Genomic DNA, 23964 nt, shown 5'->3' with positions numbered 1-23964 from the left:
CTGAGCAATCGCAATCACCATTAATAACAGCAATAACAGAGAAGTAAAAGTTAATTAATGCCATAATTTTGGTGCTGTTTGACAAGGAAGATGGAGCTGCTCTAACAGCTTTTCATTGTTGGTTTTTCTAGGCTCTTCTGCTCTTCCACACATCTCTTGTACCAAGGCTGATGTTTCCCTACCCCCTCAGTGAGACAGCTTACTCACCCTCCTGGCTAGAAGGCAATCTGTGGAGAATAAAGATCTGCCATCTTGGCAAGCTGCACTGCCTTACAGGTAAGTGAGATGACCCCAAGGGAATGAGAGAGACTGTGCTACTGGAAAACAGGAGGTGAGAAGGAGATGGGAAAAGGAAAAGAATAAGAAATTATAGGAAACAACACGAAGACACTTTAAGCAAATTGCTAGGTAATGCATCTCAGTGCAGCCTTAGTTCTTTCCCCCAGCCTCCGGGTTTTGCTTTCATACTGTGCTTATTGTAAACTGCTTTGGTCAAGGACTATATGTTGTTAGATATACTCAGAAGATAATATTTTCCAGTGAGTAAGTCCTAGAGCTGGAGGCAGGAGACCTGTTTGTTACTCCTACTTTGGACCTTCTGCCCCCCTTGCAAGACACAAAACAAATCATTCAATTTTCTCATGCTTCTGTTTTCCCCATGTTTATGTTGATTATTTAAACCTGAGGTCTCCCAGGCAGATACTGGAACAATGAAAACCTGATCCTTGATTGTTAGCACGGAACCAAGGTGCTAATAAGTACACGGTACTTGCAAGTAGTACAAACAAACAACAGCAATTCAGAGGACAGAACAAGCCCTGCATTTAACAATGAATTCATAATTTTAACAATACAGGAATAAAAAAAAAAATCAAATTACTTTTCTGTACCTGCGAAAGCTTTGCAGCAGAAACAGGGAGAAGGCTATGGTTAAAATTCTTAATCCCCAGAGCAAACATCAAACAGGTACCATATTTCATATTTTCATATATACTTTTCAACCCAGAGCGCAACTTTAATCAGAAAGATTTTATAGTCCAGAGCTTCCTGCAAACCTCTGCTTAATGTAAATTTTAATACCTTTGGCATATTTTGGCTTCTAGCCTATTATTCACTTGATGCACCTCAAGCAGGTTTTAAATCATGTTGTTAAAAGAAACCCAAAAAACTATTTCAGATGTAGTAGAGAGTAAAATGATTTTGTAAAACAACATTGCAGGAGCCTGCAGTTACTATTGATATTATTTGGTTCTAAGATGTGTTCAGTTTATAGGTAGAATGGTGGCTGGTTAAAATGATGGCTGGTTGCTTTTACTAGGGCGACTTTGGTCTTGCTCATCACAGACCTGGAGAATCAGGAAGTACTTACGTATTATTTTTACAGCAGGTCTGCAATAAGGAAGGGGCGTAAATGACGCTTTTAAGCTGAATCTTTCCAGAAGACTGTTTTACAGGGAATTCATGTGAAAAAGAGACAAACTGGCCCAACTGGTGGGGCACTGACTCTTACCATAAGAAAAGGGAGACAAAACTGGGGGAAAACAGAAGAAAGAAACCTCTTAAAATTGTTTGTCACCAAGATAAGATGCATCCCCAGTCAAAACTTGTTCTTCCTCTGCTTTAGGCTCAGACCCTGGCCTTTCTCTCATAAATAATTATATATTGGGCATTGAATCTCTGATACTGAAAGGCAATACTTTTAATGTGTGAGAATGGAAACAAAGTACTGAATAATGAGGATTTTCTGGTGTTTCTCTAGTTTTGCAATTAGATTGCTACTGCATGCACCTTGTCATAGGTTTAATTTAGAAACAAGATGAGTAAATCTGCTAATAAGTAGCTAAAGGGAATGAGCTCCTGTATCTCCCCCACAATACAGATTGTAAATGAAGAAACACAAGGGACATTCTGCTGTGTGTTGGCTTTGCAATGCGCCACGTATCACAGATCAGCTGATGGATGGTGCTGGATGGGCAGGGCAGGAATGGCTGTCAGTGGGCAGGCAAACAATATTTACCTTGCTTGCCTAAGCAAAAGTCTCCCTGAAGGAGGAGGAACAAAAACCACACAAGAAAGCTGAAGGCCACTAACTGGGCATTTTAATCCTCTTATGGCAAAAGGAAGCACTGAAATTTACGTTGAGTTGCTCACAAGTATCTCTCATGCTACACACATGTGGGAGGATTCATGTTGGTCTGCTTTAACAGAACAAAATAATTAGGGATAAGAACTTTTTCCCATTTTTTCAGATGTTTTACATGCATAGCTATCACTGTTAGAAAAATACAAATAATGTATTTATTTTAAACCAGACCAGCTACTTGGCCCTAGGGATATGGTGGTCAGTTGGATAACCACTTAGGTAACTGGTGTAGATTCCCAAATCCATTCATGTTGAGCTAAATAAACCCCTGCCTTGTTTGATGGGCTAATCTACCCCATTTTCAATTTGTAAAGGTTATATCTAAATCCCCATGTAGGATTAAGATCACAGTTATGGTTTCATGACACAGAACAGTTCTGTAGCATCATGATTAAGACAGTTGTAGCCTCACAGGCCTTGTCACATGCACTGCGTTGTTCTATGGGACCATGCTGTAACTGAACAAAAACCAAGGCTAGCATTAAAAGAAAAACCAAAACAAAACAGACCAAACAAATAAACAAAACCCTGCAAAAAAAGGGGGGTTTGTTGCACTTTTTTAGTTCTTGGTTTAGTGAACATTCAAATTTATGTTTATTAAATTAGTCACCTCAAGATCCTTTAACAGCCTATACAAAGAAACTGGCATTTCTAGGATGCACGTCATCTCTTTGTAATGTAGATGTAACCTAAAATAAAGCAGACGAATCAGGCGCTGAAAGTGCATATTTCTCTCCATTGGCTATAACAGGAGCACCGGCTGCGTAGCTCAGATGGAGACGCCTACGCTCTGCATGTCTAAAGATAGGTGAGATAAATCCTGCCATACATCTGTTGCTGTTCCTCATATGGAGTTCCCCTCTTTGTTGGTCTTATGTGTGAGGTTTCAGTATAACCTGAAATGTTTGTGACTGTGTAGGTGAGACATACAAATATACATGCAGTTTCTCTTGATCTCCGTCTGCAAAAACAGGGGCTTGGGGCATAGGGACACTTTCTCTAGCGGCATAGTCAGTTTCTGAAGTCTGCATCTCTTGTGCTGAATGCAGACGTTTGTCAGTCAAACTATTTTGAAGTAGTGTTGTAGTGCTGAAAAACTCACTTCCGAGTAGGATGGTGGGTGAAGTGTTTTGGGGATGTCAGGAGAGCACTCCCGCTATTGTCAGACACAGAGCTTGTTCTGCTGTGACTGCTGCCTGGCAATTCAAGCTGTGAGTAGATGATATATTCCTGCCTTTTTGAATCATGTTCCTCCAGCTGCCCAGACCAGGGCCTGGGGAAGGATATCCCTGCAGCTCCTCTGCCACACACAGATGGCTAACAGCATCATCATTGCCCCAACATGGAGCAGGGATGTGGCTCAGGCCTGGGGAGCTGAGAGTTCCCAAATCTCTAATGATTCCCTTTTACAGGGAACTTTACCAGACTTGTTTCTTGATTCACGGAAAAATGCTGAGACCTTCCTCTCTACCACTTCCCAGAAAATGAGTGTTAGTGGCCTCCTTCAATGCCTCAAATGTTGTTAGCATTGCTTAATACAAGCATAGCTTTCTCTTTCCTTCCTATCTTTGTGTAAGCATCAGTGTGGTAGGAACATGCTACTTTCCAGGAAATCCGGAATATGTTCAAAATTAATTAGAAATAGGGAAGGGAAAGAAGGGAATTTGAAACCACAGAAACCAATGGCTTTTATTAGAATCTGAAATGTGGCAACACATTAGAGCACGTCTCAGCTTTGTACTTCAAAAAATGCACCGTCTCTACCAGGAATGCAGCTTTCTTGTAGTTTTTGCTATCGATCTTCTAATACTAGCAGACTTCCAAAATCTCCTGCTGTTACTTGAAAATCTGAGGCTGTAAAGCACTGCACTCTATTCTCCCTCTCTTCTCAATTTCATATCCTGGCTCTGTCCCCAGACTGATCAAGAGTTAAGCATCCAGCGCTCAGTCTCTTTTAGTTACATTGCTGTAGCTGTGGTTCATGGCTTGTTAGCTGGTGCTGGCAGCAAAACAAGGTAGCCCTAACAGGTTTTCGTACGTCTTTCTCTTCCCCACAAAACTGGAAAGTTTCCCTGTATTTCTTCATCAGGTTCATGCCTGTGATCAGTGCCCAACTTTCTATTAATACCTCTCAGTTTCTCTTACAAAGCTTTGGTAGTGGCTCACACACATTGAAAAGGGGCATTTTTGTCTTTGTGGAATACCCTACAGATCAATATTAACTCCTGCTGTTTGTTTTGGTTTTTTTTGCAGACTAATGAATACTTTTTCCACGAGTAACGTGGGAGCATTTCCATAGTCCCGACATAACATATTTTTATTCCAAGTCTGTAGTAGCTCACCCCACAGGGACAATGTTTCTTCAGGTTACTAGAAATCTTTCTACAGAATGTTAATGTTGATTGAATTGTTTCCTTTTTTAATTTGCTCTTACATTTTCTAGCTACTCACTTCCGATACTCAATTAACTGCATGGCCTTCACTGGTCAGTGTTAACCTTTTTTTAGGTAATAACATATATTTTTTTCCATATTTTCTGCTGATTTCTATTCTTCCTGCACTGCTGTTTACTGCAACCAGGACATGAGTTTGTTAACATAAATGATAACTTAATAAGGTAATACAGTATTTCCCACTATTGTGACAGACACCATTTGGCTATTCTGGGTAAACAGCTTGAAGTTGTCATTCGGTGTTTACTAAAGCATATGTAAAAGCCAAGAAAGCCTGAACAAAACTGCTATTTTCCAGGCTACCAAAGAGGTGAATAGCTGGGAGTGGCAGCTGCCCTCATGGCTAGTATGTTATTTGGTCTGCTTGCCCATTAAGAGGCCATTTCTGACCCACAAAGAGTCCTGCAAGGTTCTGAATTCTCTCTGGGAAAAAAAATGAATTAAGAATTTATTACAAAAATAACACAATTGCATGTTTTCTAGGGAACCTTCTCCTTTCTCCTTGCAAAAGCTAGGTATATCTTGAAGCATAAAGTCGCTCACTAAGTGGATGTTTTCATCTCACATACTCAGCTGTGTATATGCTTAAATCATATGTAACCTGTTATTTACATGTTATATCAAGCTCTTTGCTCTCTGGGGCAAGCAAAGCAAAAGATGATGTTTTAGAAGACATTACAATACATGTAGCTGCCACATACATGCCATCCAGAGTGACTCAGACAAGCTCATGGGGTGGGTCCATGAGAACCTTATGAGGTTTCAACAAGGCCAAGTGCAAGGTCGTGCATCTCGACTGGGGCAACCCCCAGCATCAGTGCAGGCTGGGGAATGAAGGGATTGAGAGTACCTCAGAGAAGAAGGAGTTTGGGATGCTGGATGAAAGCTTGGACATGAGCTGTCAATGTGCGCTTGCAGCCCACAAGGACAATCGTATCTTGGGCTGTATCAGTGCATCAAGCTCTGGAGTCCTCAGTACCGGAAAGATATGGACCTGTTGGAGAGGGTCCAGAGGAGGTCCACAGAAGTGATCACAGGGATGGAGCTCCTATCCTGTGAGGAACAACTGAGAGAGATGCTGTTGTTCAGCCTGAAGAAGAGAAGATTCTGGGGAGCCCTTATTACAGCCTTTCGGTTCTTTAAAAGAAAGATGTGGAAAGACTTAGCAGGTCCTGTTGTGACAGGATGAGGGGTGATGGTTTTAAACTAAAAGAGGGGAGATTCAGGCTGGATGTGTGGAAGAAATTTCTTACAGTAAGAGTGGTGAAGCGCTGGAGCAGGTTGCCCAGAGAGGTGGTAGATGCACCATCCCTGGAGACATTCAAGGCCAGGCTGGATGTGGTTCTAGGCAACCTGATCTAGTTGAAGATGTCCCTGCCTCATTGCAGGGGAGTTGGACTAGGTGGCCTTTGAGGGCCCCTTCCAACCCAAACCATTCTATGATTCTATGGTTCTATGTCTTTGTAATATTTGATCCTTGCTGTAGCCTCACTTCAGTAACCTAGGACATCAGCTAGTACCCATCTTTACTTCTATCCTACCTATAGCTAATGCGATCCTGACTTCATGACTGCACTGTAGATGAATTCTGACTTTGTACGTATAACCATGGTTGGAGAGGTGGTGTTGCAAGTGTTAATTGCCTGGTTGCTTCATGGAAATTATTTGTTTACATTGAGCCTCAGGAGGCTTTGGGAAGGTAAACTGTCTCTTCTAATCTAAAATGACCTTACCAGAAGTTACCTATTTTCAAAGCTTTTAGTCTTCATGCTTTTTTTCAGACTGTTACCTTACCACTTTCCCCCGGCAAATATCTTCTCTCATAGACGTCAGTGAAAGAAAATAAGACTGCATTTCTTGTTCAAATACGTGTTCTATATATAATATATACATATATGCACACACACATACAGAGTTACATAAATCAGAACAAATAAATTAAGGACATTCTTTTATGTTTATTGATACTAAAATGAAATGCCTTGCAGATCAAATGCAGAGGCATTTCTGACTTCTTTTTATCTCTTTGCAGAGAGATATAATGTGTAATTGTTAAACTTGAAATGGTTTAAGTTGTACTAGATATTGATTTATGGTTCTTATAGTGCAGATAATCAGTGTAACTGAACCACATGAAAAAATATTCTGCTTTGGTGCTATAAAGTATTACAGCTGACTTCTTCCACTAGGTCATAAACCAGAATGAGTTATATGGCTGTTAGTAGCATCTTTCTATTTACAGAAAGAAAACAGAAAAATATAGCAGAGGCAACAGTCAAATAGTGAGACCGCAGACCTTACTTCACTAGTTTAGAAAAAACTTCATACTCTGGATCTGATCCCTTGTGCAGCACTTTAACATTTTGCTTTAGTTTCTTTGTTTTTTATCAAACTTGTAGTGCATTGGTACACATTTTGACGTGATGGATATGATATCCCATGGAGCCTTCCAAATGAGACACAAGAGCCTGTGTTTGCAGAAGAGTTTATATGATGGCCCAGGTGACATATGAGAGTCTATCAACCTTACTTAGGTCTAGAGGAGCACATGGTCCTGCTTCATAAAGAAATTATATACAGATATTAGGACACAGCCCTGACACCCAAGTTCAAGCTTCTGCATTTAAATAGGCTTCCAAGTCAGAAGAAGGGGAGACAGTTAACTTCTGACTTTATAAGGAAGGATGAGGACTTGAGACTGAAAAGCTGATCTGTGTGAAAGAGGGTTTCATTTATTTATTGTTTTGAAATTAAAAAAAGTCTAAGAGGTGCTTCTAGTGGAGCTGTTGCAATACTTCATTCTGGCAGGAAGCAAGACCAGCCTATGAAAGGTTCTCTGAACAGAATGCTGAGTGAATGCACTGATTTGGATAGATGCTTCCTGGAAAGCATCACTGGAAAAACTGAAGAGTACAATAGTACTGGCATGCTGAAGGGTACATAATCTACTTACAAATCACATTTCCAATGTTATCTTTTGTTCCTGCCATATCTAGTGTTAACTACTGCTGTAAGCAATACCTGAAGTTACTGTTACAGGCAAGAATTTAAAAAGTGCTCTTTTATTTAATTATTTTGCCTGTTACGCTATGCATTTTGGTAGATTTTTATTTTGCTTCCTGCCTCCAGTGTTAGTTGGAACACTTCTGTCATGCACTGCTCCAGGGACAAATACAGGGATTTCTTCAGCCCACACAGCTGTGAAGATGTGGCAACCCTGAGTCCAGCAGGAGAAACATGACCTAGTATTTAAAGCACTAAGCCTAGCTTCAAACACCTACCCTGGTAGAAACTCCCTGCAGGCCCATGGAGAAGTTACTCAGCTTCTCTGCAGTTCAGTTCTCCTTCAGTAAAATAACAATAGCAGTGAGTCCCTGTCCCTCAGATGTAATCTTAGGGAAATAGTATCACAGGTTAAAGGATACTTAGGCATGGAGGTTGAAACTGCCAGCTTTCTTAGGTAGATGTAAGGCAAGGGACTGCAGTTTCCATCACATTTTAAAGCCCACATAAGCTTTAAAAGGAGAAGTCTAAAGATAGCTGTAGTTTTATCCACTGCCAAGTCTTTTACTGCCTTTTGCTTATAACATCTTCCTTGTTTTCAGACACCTCTACCAATTTGCAAGGACCAGATCTTGCATTAATAAAGTTTTGCCACCAGTTAGTGTTGAATCAGATTTTGTCTGTGTGCGTCAGTATCATATTTAGCTGTTTATGCACACAAGAAGAAAAGCAACATTTCACCTGAAAAAATCTAATTCAACATCTACAGACACCTTTCTGTAGAATATTGCAAAGTAGGTCAGTAAATCAAATCACCAATAGCACGTTGTTTTTTCTATGGGTTGTTGAAAGCAGGCAAGAAAAACCTCAATAATATATTTGTACTTTTATTTCCTGTTGATGAAGTCTGTTATTGACAATCTAATTGCATTTCTTGCTGAATCCTACTTAGTCATCTATGTCTACCAAAGGAAAATCATACAGTGGGAGAAGCTGTGTCTTGACAAAGCAGTAGACTTGGTTCTCTGCACCCTTAAAAGCATGGGGAGAGAGGGTGGATGGTTTGGCTATTATCATTATTATTATTATTTTCTTGTAGAAATGACCAGCATGGTACACAGCTGAAAAGTTTTGATATTAAAAAAAACAAACAAACAAAAAAAAATCTTGCAAAATCACCAAGTACACTGTTCTGTCTTCATTACCCATCTTGCCATCTTTGGAGGTTCTGCCAGAGTGAAAACCAGACACAAGCTCACAGCTGAGGTGCGAAGTGACAGCTATGGAAGTCAGAAGTCTTAGCAGTAAAATTCAAGCCTGGAAAGCAAAGGTTGCACCATGTGTTATTGAAGTCTTCTTTTCATTCACCTCTTGTAGTAGCAACTTAAAATTTTAGAAGCAATTTGTAGGAACAGGTTAGCTTAAAAGAAGCTCTGGCTCTTGTAAAAAGCTTGCAGTATTAGAGTCTAAGTTGAGCATTTCATAAGCTAGATATTAGTTGGAAATAATCTTACTCTTTAGTTCAAATTATTATGTCTCCTTGGGGTGAAAAAATAAATATTTTTTTTTCTTTTCCTATAACTGCCTTCACCAGAATAACAAAGTATGGGGCATAATTCAGTGGAGAATTCCCTGAAACAATTTGTTCTTCTATTTTTAATCTTACTGGGAAAATAACATTTCTAAAAAACGTTTCATGTTGCTTTGGTCAGAACCAAGCAAAAATCCTACCTCTGGAAACTCATTTTTAAGACTTTCAGAAACTATTACATTTAGATGAGTTGTTCAAATAAAGTATGCAACTCACCTTGCTTGCACATCTCTGCCTTCTTTTTCTACGTTGCTTTGTTTTCCTGAATTACTACCTCGTCTTACAGCCTCATCCACTGTAATCTTGTACCTTTGTATTTGCCGTTTGTTTGTGCCAAAGAAGTTATTCACTTAGGACCATTGGAAATACAATATTTTTGCTTGAGAAGTAAGCAGGTGTGATGTAAGAAGGAAGGGACTGAGTTTTGTTTAAGGTATCTTATGAATGTTAGAAGATTATATGGAACAACAAATAGCTTTTGTGAGTGATTTAATGCCAAAACATAACATTTTATGTGTCTCCAATGTAGTTTGTCCTTTGTGCTAAAAAATAGGAGATAAATAAAGAATTCATAAACAAACCCGGAAATAAATAAGAAGCTAAAATTGTTAATTTGTTTGCTCCTGTATGCTTTTTTTTTTTTTCCCAGTATGATTAGAGGAGTGATAAAACTTAACAGTGCATAAGCTAGCAAAAGCATGATGGCAGATTGGAGGCCTGCAACATCTGAAATGATACACAGTCCTGGGAAAGGCAGAGCAGTCAGTAACAGAGAAAAGGGGTAGACAGGAAAATCTGGGGAATATGCACATCACCCCAGCTGAAACTGGCAAAGGCAGGACAGCACAGAATTAACAAGGTGTGAGGAGATAAGGAGGAAGGTGAGAAACAAAGAGATGGAGGAAGTGAGTAGCTAACCATTCTAATTAGAGAAAGGCAGCAAGTTTCCAGCTGGTTCAAAGCATCTACCTGCCTCTTCAGATTATCAGCCTGTGATGGCTGTTGTCTTGGTCCCATAGCTTTTGCTTACAAATCCTCCCTCCCACTGTTGCTGGTGATCAATCTGTGAAGTTCTTTGGTGAAGGATGTGCCATCTGGGAAAACTCCTCACTCTGTGATAGAAGACAACCCCCCGTGACTTGGATATGACTGTTCACAGTTTGTACTGAGGGGTGCATGTACTCTGTGTACCGTACAATTTAGCTAATGCAAACAATAAACAACCAATTAAGTATGTCAAACACTGCATGCTCAACAGAGAATTTCATAACAGTACAGTTTGTTGCCTGTTTTCTTTCTATATGAAGCAACAGGCTTTCTTTGAGGGGAGGACTGGCACTGTAGGGTCCACCAAGAAGGTAATGCCAATGAAGAAAAATAGTTTTAATGACAATTCTCACTGTGGTGTTTCAGTTTAATCATTACTTCAGTTTGAGATTAGTCTTCCAAGAAATATGTAGGCAGGGTCTTGATAAGTGTCTGGAATTCTTTGAAGTCATGAGTGGAAAGAAATTGTTAGGCTCTGCAGGTTGTTCAGACCTGATCCATTTCCTTCAACTGAATGTCTAGTAGATTTGCTTTTGATTCCTCTATTCTGTAATCACAAAACCATTTATAGCAAGAAAAGCCAAAGAGCAAGGATGATATTCATATATTATTCTACATTACTCAAAAAGAAGTCACAGTATAAGAGGTGGTGTGTGTTAGTTAGAAAGTATGATACTTTTACTTTTATTTGCGTGTGATTTGTTGTTACTTGAAAGTTAGTGTTAGTTCCTCAATTTTTACTCCAGTGGTGTTTGGCAGTACATGCTAGGGCATGCTAATCTCTTCCACATTATTCATGTGTTATGTATTGCACGAATTTGAGGAGGTTCTTAGTAGCTTATGTGAAGTAAAGGAGTAGTCTCAAGCCATTTACTCAACAGGTATCCATATTTAAACAAAAACCAAAACCAATACTTGGTTTTGTTACAAATATAAATTTTACAAATACCAATTGTTACAAAACCAATACTCCATATACTTGGCAGCTGGAGTTTAGTCATTAAAGCTTCTTGGGAGAATGAATTTGAACTGCCTTTCAGGTCAGGGTCTGTATACTTTGGTATCTCAAAACACAGAAAAGTATTTTTGTGCTATTCGTGCTCAGAGATAATGAAAAGCTTAATTTTTAGAACCAGACCTGCATCTTTCATAAGCACTAACACCTTGAGATCAACATACTCTTGCAAGGCTTTTATTAACTGGGACATAGAATACATTGGAATGATTAAAATATCCAGCCAATTACTACTGAAAAAAAAAAAAAAAGAAAGAAAAAATGTATGTAATAAGAACAGATTTGTAAAGTGATTTAGAAAAATTAGGTGGCAGATGCCTGTGCAGTCTTGATGCTATCATGTTTTAATATGATCGTGAACAATGTTAAGAACAATAAGGGAGGTTAAATCAGCATCAGCCTGCATGGCACTGAACTGCAGTGGTTGTTGGCTGTCTTCAGCACAGTTATGCAATATTTCCTCCCCCACTCCTGATACTTTGCTAACCACTATTCAACAAAGAAGTAAAAACATCAGAAAATGTTTCTGAATTAACAATAGCTTGAATAAATGATGACTTCTGAGTTTTTACCAGCCTTTCTTTGTGAAGAAGCTTTGTGTGCTAATGCTTTCTTTGACACTATTTTCAAGACAGCACAAGGAACAGAAAGTCAGTGTTCTTGCATTCCCTATTAGACCCAAATTTTACCTCAAAAGTTGTCAAAACAAACTCTCAGCTTAATCCATTTTCCTTTTGAGTCACTGTTTGCACTCAGTTTCAAGTAGTCCTGACTTTCATTTCCTCCAAATTCAGTTTCAACACATCACATGAGTAACGAGGAAGACAGCAAAATCACATGCCCAGGGTTTTAAAGCTCTTTAGCTGTATTGTAGTTTATTTTATCTCCAGGACAAATATTACGAATAACTCAAGTTCTGCCTCAATTTTTATGTTATAGAAAACTATATAGTAATAAAAATACTGTTTAATGACAGAAGGTAATTCGGAGTGCATATGTGTTCTTTCTGAGAACCTTCCAGATCAGAGGTTAGAGTGGGAGAGATACCGTTGCACAGCTGGCTGATTGAGCTTTTATGAGTGTGGTTAACAAAGAGTGGGAATGCTGCACCACAAAGGATTTGCCTGGGGGAAAAAAAGATACCATAGGCAGAATATAGATGATTTGCCCAAAAATATGTGGTGATGGAAGGCATAGAACTGTTATAGTCACATTCAGTACATCTACTTAAGGACATAATGAAATTGCAAAACGATCTAGACATGGTTGGATTTTAAACCCTGCAGCACTGAAAGTGCCCTTGCCATCCAACCGCTATAAAAAAGCATGTGATCTACAAGGAACAATATAGTGCTGAGAACCATGTGGCCTGCTTCAGCTTTTCCTGTGCCAAATAATATCTTGCAATTAGGTATACTTTGGAAACAAATTAATGGCAGGATGACCAGAATAGCTTCCCATGTAGGTAACTGAAGTAGCAGAAAGTGGTGTTTTCTCTCCATGTGTCCCTCTTACTGCATTGGGTTGCAGTGTGAAAGTCAGCCTGAGAAGAAAGCAAATCACACACATATGCTCTAAAAGTGCCTTTTTCACAGACACCTCTCCTGTGTGAAATGAAGCTGCTTTTCACAAAAGCACAGGAGTGGGACCAGGTAGTACGAAGTCCACCTCATTTTTCTTCCCTTGAGACAAATACCTTAGAGGTAAGGATAAACCCCAAACCAATTTCCCTCTTACCAGTTCTGGCTTCATGAGGACTATTCATGGATTTACTTTAATTATCAGACTTCTGATGAGTAAGTTGGAAGGCCATTCTCCATATGTGGACAGAGATGGGCTACTCTAAGGGGTGATGTAGATACCTCCCGCATGACATCAGGCACTTAATTGAATCACCCTGATCAAGGGGAGAATTAGGTATCTAATCTCCAGAAGGCAACTCAGATGGCAAGGGACAAAAGCTTTATTTCACAAGTGTTTTTCTCTCCCTCCAACACCGCCCCCCACCCTGACCTCTCTGCTTCTGTCTCACTCTCTCTCCCAGCCCTGCTTTGATTACTTAAGGGAAATAGGACAGCTCTGCTTTCTGATTTACCCAGCTTGCTCAAACACCTAAGTCAGATGAGATAAAATTGGGTCTAGGCCCCTAACTTAGAGATCTAAAGGTACATGCTGAAAGGAAACAGTGTAAATACCTGCCATTCTAGTGTGTGATAAACATGAGCTCCTCGTGTATTAAGAAAAAATATCATTTTCTTATTGTCTTTGGCCATCTGCACAAACAAATCTCCATAAATATTCTCAATTAATGTATTTATCCCCCAGCTAAATTAGCAGCACTTTTATAACTGGAATGTTTCAACCAACAGCTGAGCTCTTTGTACTGTGTGTTCCTTTGTAACAGAGAGTCTATTGCTATCTTACTGAGTTGAGCAAATTGGAGACTCAGTTGTGCTGTAAATATAAACAGAATTAATACCAGCAACACGGATCTCGAAAAGCTTTAAAACCAGACAGGGTGGTTAGACATTGTCATGCAGCCCAAGAAGATGGTGGAATATATGGCAATGTAAGTTAGGGCTCAACTCTGTGAAGCCCAGCCTAACCACAGCCAATACTTCATGAGCTACTGTGGTCACCACTTGGACAGCAAATGCAAACAATGTAGTTTCTTTAAATAATAGAATTGGGCTTCTGAATCTTGGTAGTCAAATTTAGAACTTAGAAGCACAATGCTTCTAATCATCTGTGAAGCCAGGTTCCAGCCAGTGACAGGCTTTCAGAGGATACCACAGTGCCAAAACCAGAAACCTAACCTAATAGCTCATTGAAAATTTAAAAAGCAGAAGTACTTGGTTGGAGGCAATGCAAGAAAGAATGACAATGTGTTGAACTGAGTGACAAATTCATAACATGCTTTATCCTTAATGAAAACATAAATACTTTGTGAAATAGTAGGGAAAATGAAGGAATGCAAGGGGAAAAGGTTATATGTCTATTTTTTTGTGTGTGAAAGTATGTGTGGTATGTTCTCAGGGTGACTGCAAGAATTTAAGTGCTTTTTTAGCTGTGTGACTGCAGCATCACAAGTTTGTTCTGCTTCACAAAAGTTATAAAACTGCTCCATCTACTCAGGAATGTTTCTGACTCATTTACATAGAGCCCATGGCTACAATTTATGCTTCTCTCTAGGTCATTCAAAAAGAAAAAAAAATCCCATCACTGTGTAGGTAGCATCGGGAAGAGCTCCTGTGCTGTTCCTGACTGAAGTAAAGCATGACGAAGAGCACTTGACTGTCTCCTGAGAGCTCCTGAGCCTGTCTCCTGAGAGATCTGTGACTGAGAACAGCATCAGTGAAGGTCCGATCTTTGAAGAAGAAACAGCCTTCTAGCTTGGTAAGTTCTGCAACAAATACTGAGATTTTGGATAAGCATTTGACTTTTGTCACAAAACCTGAATTATGCTGAGTATAGTGTCAACCGCTTCAGCTTTAGAGTTTCAGAGGGGTTTTGAAGCACAGCCAAAAGCTGAGACTGAGAGGTTACTGGGTTTGCCTCTCTACACATTCTTCACTCTTTCATATTTTCCCATTAGTTAACCCATCTTGTATTACCACTTCCACGTGTCATGACACTTACTGCAAAATTAGCCCTAGCACATCCTTTGCAGCAGACCAGTAATTGAGGTCAGCTCTGAGCAAATCAATCCTTTGTCACTTCTGACCTGCCTCACTACAAATATATATACACATGTATGTTGGCTCATCTGATGCACTGCTAATGCTGTCTCACTCTCTTCCATAAACCAAAACTAATGGACAAATTAACAGACAACAGAATTTGGGAGTTTCAAAACTCACGTGAAGCATACTGGTGTGAAAATTATGAAGAAAACTTCAATGTGAACACAAGACCTTGCTTTCACATCACTGTTTCACAACTGAAATATTGCTTTGGATTGCTGAATCACAGTTAATAATGAGGGCTAAACTAGTTAACTAACACAGTTAAGTAAACTACCCTTATGGCAGTTTATTCTTCCTAGTGATTTACACACAGACCTGATGAGCAATGCAAAAGTTCTAAGCAAGGAGACTGTCTAAAAAGAGAAGCTCACAGCCACCGTACAGTAAGTTGCCATGGGAAAATGCTTTGTTGAAATAAAAAATACTATGGCAATCCTATTTTGAAAATGAAATAATTGCTAAAATTATAAATACTTCCACAAGGCAGAGTCACTTCAGACGAATGCTCACACAGTTGTCCTTGCCACAGTAATGAATTTGAGTCTGCACAGGCAGGGCCATTTTGGAGTCACAGATGAGAATCCAGTGAGCACCAAACAGAAGCTGAAAGAATGTGAGATACTCCAGCCAACCCGATCATCATTTCCAAGGTAATGGAGGGTAAAAATTAAGAGAGCAAGTGGTGGTAATGCCCCACTCAATTGTTCCTTCTTGATGAAAAAAAAACAAGGGGAAGGAGAGCTTAAATAACTCACAGTATAGCTACTAAATGTATGCCACAACAACACAGATTTTCTGACTCCCATCTTGCACTTTCACCATCAAATAAGCTTCTTTGTTTAAAAACTTCGAAAACATGTTAGTTCAAGTATGTTTATTGGTAGGCAAGCTTCTATTTCACTCTGGTCAAATTCCAAACTGAATAATTACAGCCTGTCTGCTGAAAACTCCCACCGTAATTTCATTTGGCTCTGCTGTTCTAAATTACCGTGCAGAATGGCTGCATGCTAAACAGCTTCCCTTGTAGAAATGGGCAAAGCAATTACATATGCCAGCAAAAAGGCTCCCCTGATCTATTTTAAAGTTTGAGAAGAACTTCAGATTTTACCTGAGTGGAAGAGGAAGTCATCAACAAAAGAGGTGATGTACATTGAAGCGTGTGTGCATACATACACAAACATATCCTGAACTTAACTAAATACGCTTACAATGCATGGTCTACATGAAAGCAATGTGTTAGAAAAAAATACCACAATAAATTATTTGAATTTGAATAGAGAGGAAAAAAATCAGGAAAACACATGCTTTTCATTATTTCCTTATTGTATTTTCTACAAAGATTCACGGACTATGGTCTCTCTAAAAAGCCACTATTCCACCCATACCCCCTCTGTATATACCAGCTGTGAATCACAAACTCATCACACGCCTTCCCAAGAAATTGCCTGCACTAACCTTTGTTGATAGGTGTCACAATATTTCACAGTGAAAAGCCACAGCATGTGTTGTAAATAGCAATAAGACTCAGTTTTGAAGATATTTTTCTTTTTATACTAGACTGGGAATTCTATCAAATGAAATGGTCTGAAGTTCACTGCTTCTGTATGGTTTATCAAGTGAACCGGATATAAATACCTCTGCTGCATTTATCAAAACACGAAATTGAGCAATAAAGTGAATTTTAGTGATGAGAAGGCACACCACTGATGGCCTTTCAGTACAGTGCCAGCTTCTCAATTACTCATCACTGCTCATCCTCAGGAACCCAAACAGGAAATTTCACTCTCAGATTTTACCTGCTCCCTTGACAATATCTGTGCAGTCTGTCCACACAATGCAGTCATTCTCTTCCAGCTGATGAACTCTGGGTATATCTATGTCAAACAGCAAAGTATTTTGATTGCAACACAGGCCTTTGAACTAAAGCTCCAGAGGAATGTTGGCACAGGACTAACAATACCGAGCAATTAGTTTAAGTGCTCTCCCACTGAAACGTAATCACCCTCCCAAATAAACCAGCTCCTACTCAAGAGAGCAAAGAGAAGGTGATTTTGGCCAGAAGTCACTTGGCAGGGGTCCTCCTCACCAGGAGGACTAAAGAGGTGCCACATTTGCCCTCTGGTGACTAGGTGTGAATGACCCCTCCTCGCCTCACAGGCAGTGGCCAACTGCATCAGGGAGTCTCCTGGCTTCTTGGTAGGGGTGTGGAACCTCTCATGGCTTCCCCTCTGAGTAAAAACAGGAGGCCTAGAAAACTGCAAAACTTGTTTGCTCTTGCATTCTGCAAGTCTCCTGAGCCTGTGAGCATGGCAGCTCTGAGAGTCTCTCCTAAGGGAGCCTGAGACTGGAAGCTAGATCAGGGCCCAGAACAGGGGGCTCAAAGCACCTTGGGCATCTGTATCTGAGTTACAGGCTGGTGAGTAGTCAACTGGAGGATCCTTCACTGCATTTTGTTGCACTGCTACCTTTCTCATACACTCAAAAAGCTCTGTTAACCTGAGGCTACACTAAACACCAGCAAGGGCAGAATATTATTACATCCTACCAGATGTTGGAAATGTACTGATATCTTTCTGTACAGTCAGATGAAGTCTTTGGTGAGAAAAAGCTGTTGTAAGGGTTTTAGTGAGACAAGCTGACAAGTGAAGAGCAGGATTTCAGGTTACACTGTGGCAATAGTGCTTATGTCAGAAGCTGCCACATACAAGGATCTTTTTCTATGCTGCCCAAAGGTGGGGGTTGTTGAGCCCCACAAAAGAGAAGTAAATAGCAAACATTCCCAAGTAACACCATTAATAAAAACCTCTTATTTCAGTTCTGGAATATTTTCCCTGGTGATACATCTGAAAGCATGACATTAGATGCAGAGAAGGGCAGGGTGAAAGGATGAAAGTGAGCCCTCCTTCAACTGCCTTTGCTTTAGAGAAAATGGCAGTCAGCACCATGCCCTTGGCAGATGTGCACAAAGGCTGGCAGAGCATGTGCCAGCTGGTCCTCACAAATAAGAAATGGGTAATGATGAACTGGACCTAGGAGAGCAACAGCAATGCAAAGAACTTGATGAAAGGCAAGGGCCAAATGCCTAAAAATGTTTTGCCAGTTCACTTTGGAGAAGCTAAATTGGAGCCTATGTACTGCATAACACTGCCTCTCTAGCTTCTGTGAAGAGGCACGTCCACGTGATTCAGACATTCATCACACCCCGGGCGCGCCTGTCTCCAGTCCATTCCCTTACACTAAAACAGGATTAACAGTAATTTGAACATTCATGACAGATGCCTCTTTAATACCTTAACAACAGCAATTTTACACCCTTCCCATAACCCGCTCTGGTCTACACTACACTTACAGCAAATAAGACAACAAATAGCAAAACCAGTCCCTGCTACATAACTGAGTTTTTCTGACACAAATGAGATGCACTACTGCTTGCCCTGTACTCAGCAAAAATGGAAAAACATCTAATTGCTATTTTGTTTTGTAGAATGATCTCCTGGTATCAATATATCACAATCTACTCTCTTCAGTACCAGAAAGCAGCTCTCTCAGAATTACAGCTGAGGCTGTTTTTCTAAGCCCTTGTAATTCCTCTCTGAACTTTCTTCATTTATTCTCATTTTAAATGTAGGACCCAAGCTGCACGTTCCCTCAGACGTGGCTTTCTGATGTCCAATAATAAAACACGACAGCATTAATTAAGCTTGCAATTACCCTCTAGTCAATTCTGCTGCCTTTTGCTGTCATGTGTTTGTGAATTAACTTTCACTCTCTAAGCATACCATTGTGTACTTCTCTTCATTGAACTGCCTTTTACCATTTTAAACCATTTGTTTGTTTACCAAAGTCATCTTGAATTTTGATCTTGTCTTCCACAGGGTATGTAATCCTTACCGTCATGTTTACGTCTATATAGATTTCCTCTCTCCCTCATCATTCACCGCTGATTAAAGTAGTGGAGGACTAGAACCATTCTTAACTCCCACTTTGAGAAGAAACCATTGGTAACTTCTCTGAATGCAGCCTTTTAACCTTCGGTGTAAATCCTCCTTAATCCTGTTTCTCTGGGTTTTCAGTCACATGATTTTGTAAAAATCTTACTCTAAAATCAAGATATAATATCCTACTTCTACGGCTTCCCTTTATCCTCTAAGTTGGTTAGACTGTCAAGAAAGGAAGTCTGATTGATTTAACATTATGTGAGGGTTGATAAATGGATGTTGGTTGTTTCTTACAAATCTAGAGGCCTGGAATTATTAATAATTTGCTTTGATATCTTTCTTTTAACTTTATAAATGTATTTTTAATCCATTCTTTCCCTCTTCACTATCTCCAGCTTTTCTTTTATTCATAGTCAATAATTCATGGTCACAGTTATGGGGTTTTTCTAACAGTGGAGACAAAGAAAAGCACTGAATGTTTCTGTCTTCCTCCTATTTTGTCCATTAGTTGCTTACTTCCCCATAAATAATGGAACTACATCTTCTCTAATCCTTCCCTTACTTCCATCATAAGGCTATTGATTAATAAAGCTGTGGCTGCATAACAACCTTTTCATGACGATAAATGTTCTGTGTTTCTCGGCATTCTATAAAACTTTAAATTGCTCTCAGCAGAATTTTTCAGCCATTGTGTATTCTCCTTGTAGTTCAGATGAACTTACCACATTTCTCAAGTTTGCTTATGAGAATGTCATGTGAGGCTGTCTGAAAAGCTACAACAAAATCCAGTGTACAGCTTCAACTGCACCTTCTTTAAAGGATTTTTTTCCATCCTCATCCACAATGAAAAACAACAGTGGTCTACTGTTGGTGTACACCTGAAATTAAGTGCTCCAAAACCAGAAGGCTTTTTAAATGATCCTAATGAGGCCAGCAAGGACCCCTAAATGACAGTGCTACCCTATAGCTTCCACCTCTTACTCAAAATGCAACAGGGGTGCTCAGAGCCTTTGCATTCCTCAATGCTTACGCAAGTACAATTCTGGTTTTTAAGTTGGGTGTCATTAGTGGTAAGCAACTCCCATCAAATTAAAGACAGATTATTAGAGAGAGGTGCAGCAAAGCTGGGTTGCAACTTTGGTACTTGTGACTGTTAATAAAACTGCCTGCCAGCAACTATGCTGTGCAGAACCAGGACTGCAGTATATTGGACTGTACATCAGAATATGTCCCATCTGGTTCTTGTGTGGCGTCTGATTACGTAAGTCTCAGGCATGAATGTGTCTGTTTACATGGTTATTTGGCCCCCTCCAACGTAGCGTTTTCCACAATGACAGTGGGCTAAGGAAGCAGCTGGAGAGCTGAGGCACAAGGGAAAAAAGTGTGCAGCCACACTGGCTGAGGCTGAGTGGGCAAGCACTGCAGTCTGGCCTCATAGTGCAGTCAGCCAGCATCTCCCCAAATGGCCCAGTTTCAGTACTTACTCCCTTCCGTTATTCATGTCCAGTGGTTAAGTTTGAAAGGTTACTGATGCCAAGACCAACTCATTAATTCCATGAGGTCAGTGTTCACATCTGTCCTGCACAGCCTAAGTACCAAGTTCTGTTGCATGAAATGGTCTTTAAAATGAAATGCATTTGAAACTACCCACATCTGTTTTTATTTTCCATTCCTCGTGATTCCTCTGTTCTGCTTACTCTTTCTGCTTTGTTGTTTGGCTTTACTGTTTTGTCTATTTGGCTCCCTGCAAGTGGATAATTATTCTGTCCTCATCCTCCAGGTTGTCTTCAAAATCCCTTAAAAATCTTCTCTCTCTAAACAACAGATTCTCTTTTCTCCTCTCTCCTGTGCTGCTGTCCTCTGCTTTACCTTCTGTTTATCTGCTTTGGCTTCTTTTCTTTTTACATGTCAAGCTCTTCATGCAAGGACAATGCTTGCATGTGTAAAACACATCATAATTCTATGATGTTGCATGAGAAACAGGAATATAAAGAGAAGGTTGTTCTTAGAATCAAGCTAAGCACATTTCTTAACTGTGCTGCTAGAAAGGAGAAACAAACAGATGATATGGCAAGACCCTGTGCCAGCACCTGATCAGTTCATGTTTTGCTTTCCCCAGCTGAGCAGGCAGTGAACAGCCATTGGAACTGCTTTTTTTTCCAGAGGCAGAGTGAAGGCAATGCCTTTGGGAGAGAGAGATCCATGCTCACTGACACATAACTTGTCTGAAAACCAAGCCAAGAAATACGCTGGTTTGGATTATGTTATTTCACTTTACTCTTATCAATGCTGAAATTTGGAGGAGCAAAGAAACAGCTGCTGCTTGCTCCACTTTGCCCAGCCATTCACCATAAGCCCCTCTTAGCTCGTCTTCTAGGCACATACCCCGCAGTACCTCCATATCTGACACTTTACTGTGAGAAGTTACTTTAAATACAAAAAGTGTATTAACCACAAGTACGTGGTTGGGGATGACAGATTGATTTTGAAGCTGGTTGTCTTTTGAGAGTGACATTTATTGATATTAATCCATGGGACATTTCTCCCAATATGCAGTTTTAAGCATCAAAACCAAACACAGCTGTCTTCTTACCAATAAATCTATGTCAGTAGAATGAAGAAGACTTGAAATTCTGGTAAGTGAAAACTTTCTGGCTGACTGGCCACCTGCGTATCTTCAATTCTAGTGAATCTCAAATTCCTGCACAAACAAATCACAATTACTTTCCCTGTAGATTAATCTATTTTTTTAAGTATTAGTATTACTCAGCTGTGCTTCAACATGTCTTAATTCAATGTAGATGATCCTTAATTTAGTTTCTAGGAGATAGTCCTTGAAATAGTGGTTGTCTGAAGTGGTAGAATTATCACATACTTTAAATGTCAGCTCTGCTGAGATAGTGCAATTAGGTCACGACTGATGTGGTTTTCTAAAATTCAAACCTAAAATTTAACCCTAAAAGGGGCTCTGTCCAAAAAATTCATCTCACTCCTTCCATACTAATGAAGAACACTGTGGCAGGAGGAATCATTTGTTGCATAATGCACAGATCTCTGAACACTACAAAACTAACTTTAAAGGAACATAAGAAATACAGTTTGGAGTTGCAGTAAGTTTTGTTCGAAATTTTGGTGTATGGGCTGATCATTGGTTAAGCAAACGAAGATGTCTCCAGGCAGAAAATTCAAGTTCAAGTCCCTGATATTAACAATAATCAGATGAAACAAAATATTAATGGCAGAATTGCAAATCTTCCTGGGAAATGCGCAGGATTTCAGAACTCTGTTTGCCTGAAGAAATAGTAAGTGAAAAAGCAGCTGCAAGTCACACTACTAAACAACTGGAGCCACAATCATGTGCTGTTTAAGTGCTTGTTTGGGATCCTTGTTCACTCACAAAACCAGTTTCGGGCATCCTAAGTGCTAAGTCAAAAACACTGAAGCAACAGAATGCAAATGTCTGGATCAGAGTACAGTTATTCAGCAGGCTCAAACTGACTTGGAAAAAAACAGTGGCTTTTTACCAGTAGATATTGCAAACCAGATATTATCTGTGCATACTGCAGTCTGGCTTTCCCACTGCTGCCTGTAGGCATTTTCTCCAGTTTTTCCGACCCTTCCTTCTTTCTTCAGCAAAAGGTCATTTTCCACATCTGATTATTGTTAAAATGCAAATTCAGGATCTGTTTTCTCTGTCTCTTTTGATCTTTATTAGAACCGGAACCCTCATCTTAAATATCATGTATCATATCACTCTTCCAGATTTTGATTTTGCTAGAAACTCCAGCACCTGATGGGACCATTAGTCACAGCCACAGGCTTTTGCTCTGCTATCAGCTATGAGCTTGCTGTTGCATACTGCTTCTACCCATCACAGTCCAATTTGGACTCAGATGGCGTTATTCATTCTTCCAGGTTTCTAGGGAAGAAGCCACTACAGCAATGCACAATGGCAGAAGTCCTGCAGCCCATGCAGGTGAGCATGACTGAAGACAAGTGAGCCAAGAACATTTCCATCCTTCCTTGCTGTGACAGCCTTGACTGAATCCAAGCAGGACAAAGACTAATTGTATTTTCTATCATTTTCCATGTTACTGATGGTGTCATTCGCAGAGCATCTTTGCTTCCCCTTAGCTCAAAGGCAGCGTGCTACCACCAGGAAAGAAGGGGCATCAGGAGCAAATGCTGATGTACTGCGGGAGAGCAGGTACCAATGGAGAAGTGTCATTTCAGTACAACACCTTTACACTTCAGCGGCACATCTAAGTTGATTCCACAAGCAAGAGCCAAAGCAGTCTGGCAACAATCCTGCTAAGAAGTTCACACTATGTGTCCTTTACACAGTTTTTTTTCTCTTTGTTGGGTCTTGAGTACTTTGCCAAAGGGCTGTCTCCTGTTAACAGCCATCCTCCTCCTGAGGCTAGCCGGGCAGCCTGCACAGTACATCTCAGACCCTAGTCCATCTGAGCTCCCTCTCCAGCTATACAAGACTGTGCAAGAGCAGAGAAGGGGGAGACTGTATACATGTGTACTGAATTGCCATAATCATGTCTGAACTATTAAGTAGGGCTTAATGTTTGTGCACAGCAAAGGGATGTTACTCTGGGTACATGAAATATTGTAGGTTATGATTGATTTCTAAACCTAGAGTGTTGGGTGTGTTTTTTTTTTTGTGAAATCACATCTATAAAATGAAAAGTACTGAAGCAGCAAACTATTTTGGTCCATGCATGTTTTACATTTCTACAGTACTGTGCTGGGATTAGCAAATTTGGGGATAGCTACAGTTGGAAGTATATGCAAAATGTTGCAGCTACCACAGTCATGTTAACTCAGCCACACTGTACAAATACAGCTCCCGCCACCACAAACGTGTGCAACAAAGGGAGGCTTAATTTCATTTCCACAGGCTGGGTGCCTAACTTGGCTGATCACAGCGCAACGGGTGAAGCACCAAGGCCCCTGGAGCAGTCCTGGATTGACTGCTACTTTCTCAACAGGGCATACAAAGACTGAAACAATGCACTT

At 40.1% G+C, this 23964-nt stretch overlaps 1 long non-coding RNA gene across 1 annotated transcript; it reads left to right on the top strand.

Annotated features, from left to right (window-relative positions):
* Positions 1-914: 914 nt before the first annotated feature.
* On the top strand, positions 915-23369 carry LOC133222914 (uncharacterized). The gene is made up of 3 exons (XR_009728411.1): positions 915-966; positions 14445-14648; positions 22852-23369. It is a non-coding gene; the product is annotated as an uncharacterized LOC133222914 (long non-coding RNA).
* Positions 23370-23964: the final 595 nt, after the last annotated feature.

This window comes from Neopsephotus bourkii, unplaced genomic scaffold (assembly GCF_033783945.1).
Source record: "Neopsephotus bourkii isolate Nb327-2 ecotype Australia unplaced genomic scaffold, CSIRO-AGI_Nbou_v1 NB_1624, whole genome shotgun sequence".
Classification (NCBI taxonomy): Eukaryota; Metazoa; Chordata; class Aves; order Psittaciformes; family Psittacidae; genus Neopsephotus; species Neopsephotus bourkii.
Note: the sequence above shows the minus strand (reverse complement) of the source record. Positions and strands in the feature narration are given on the sequence as shown.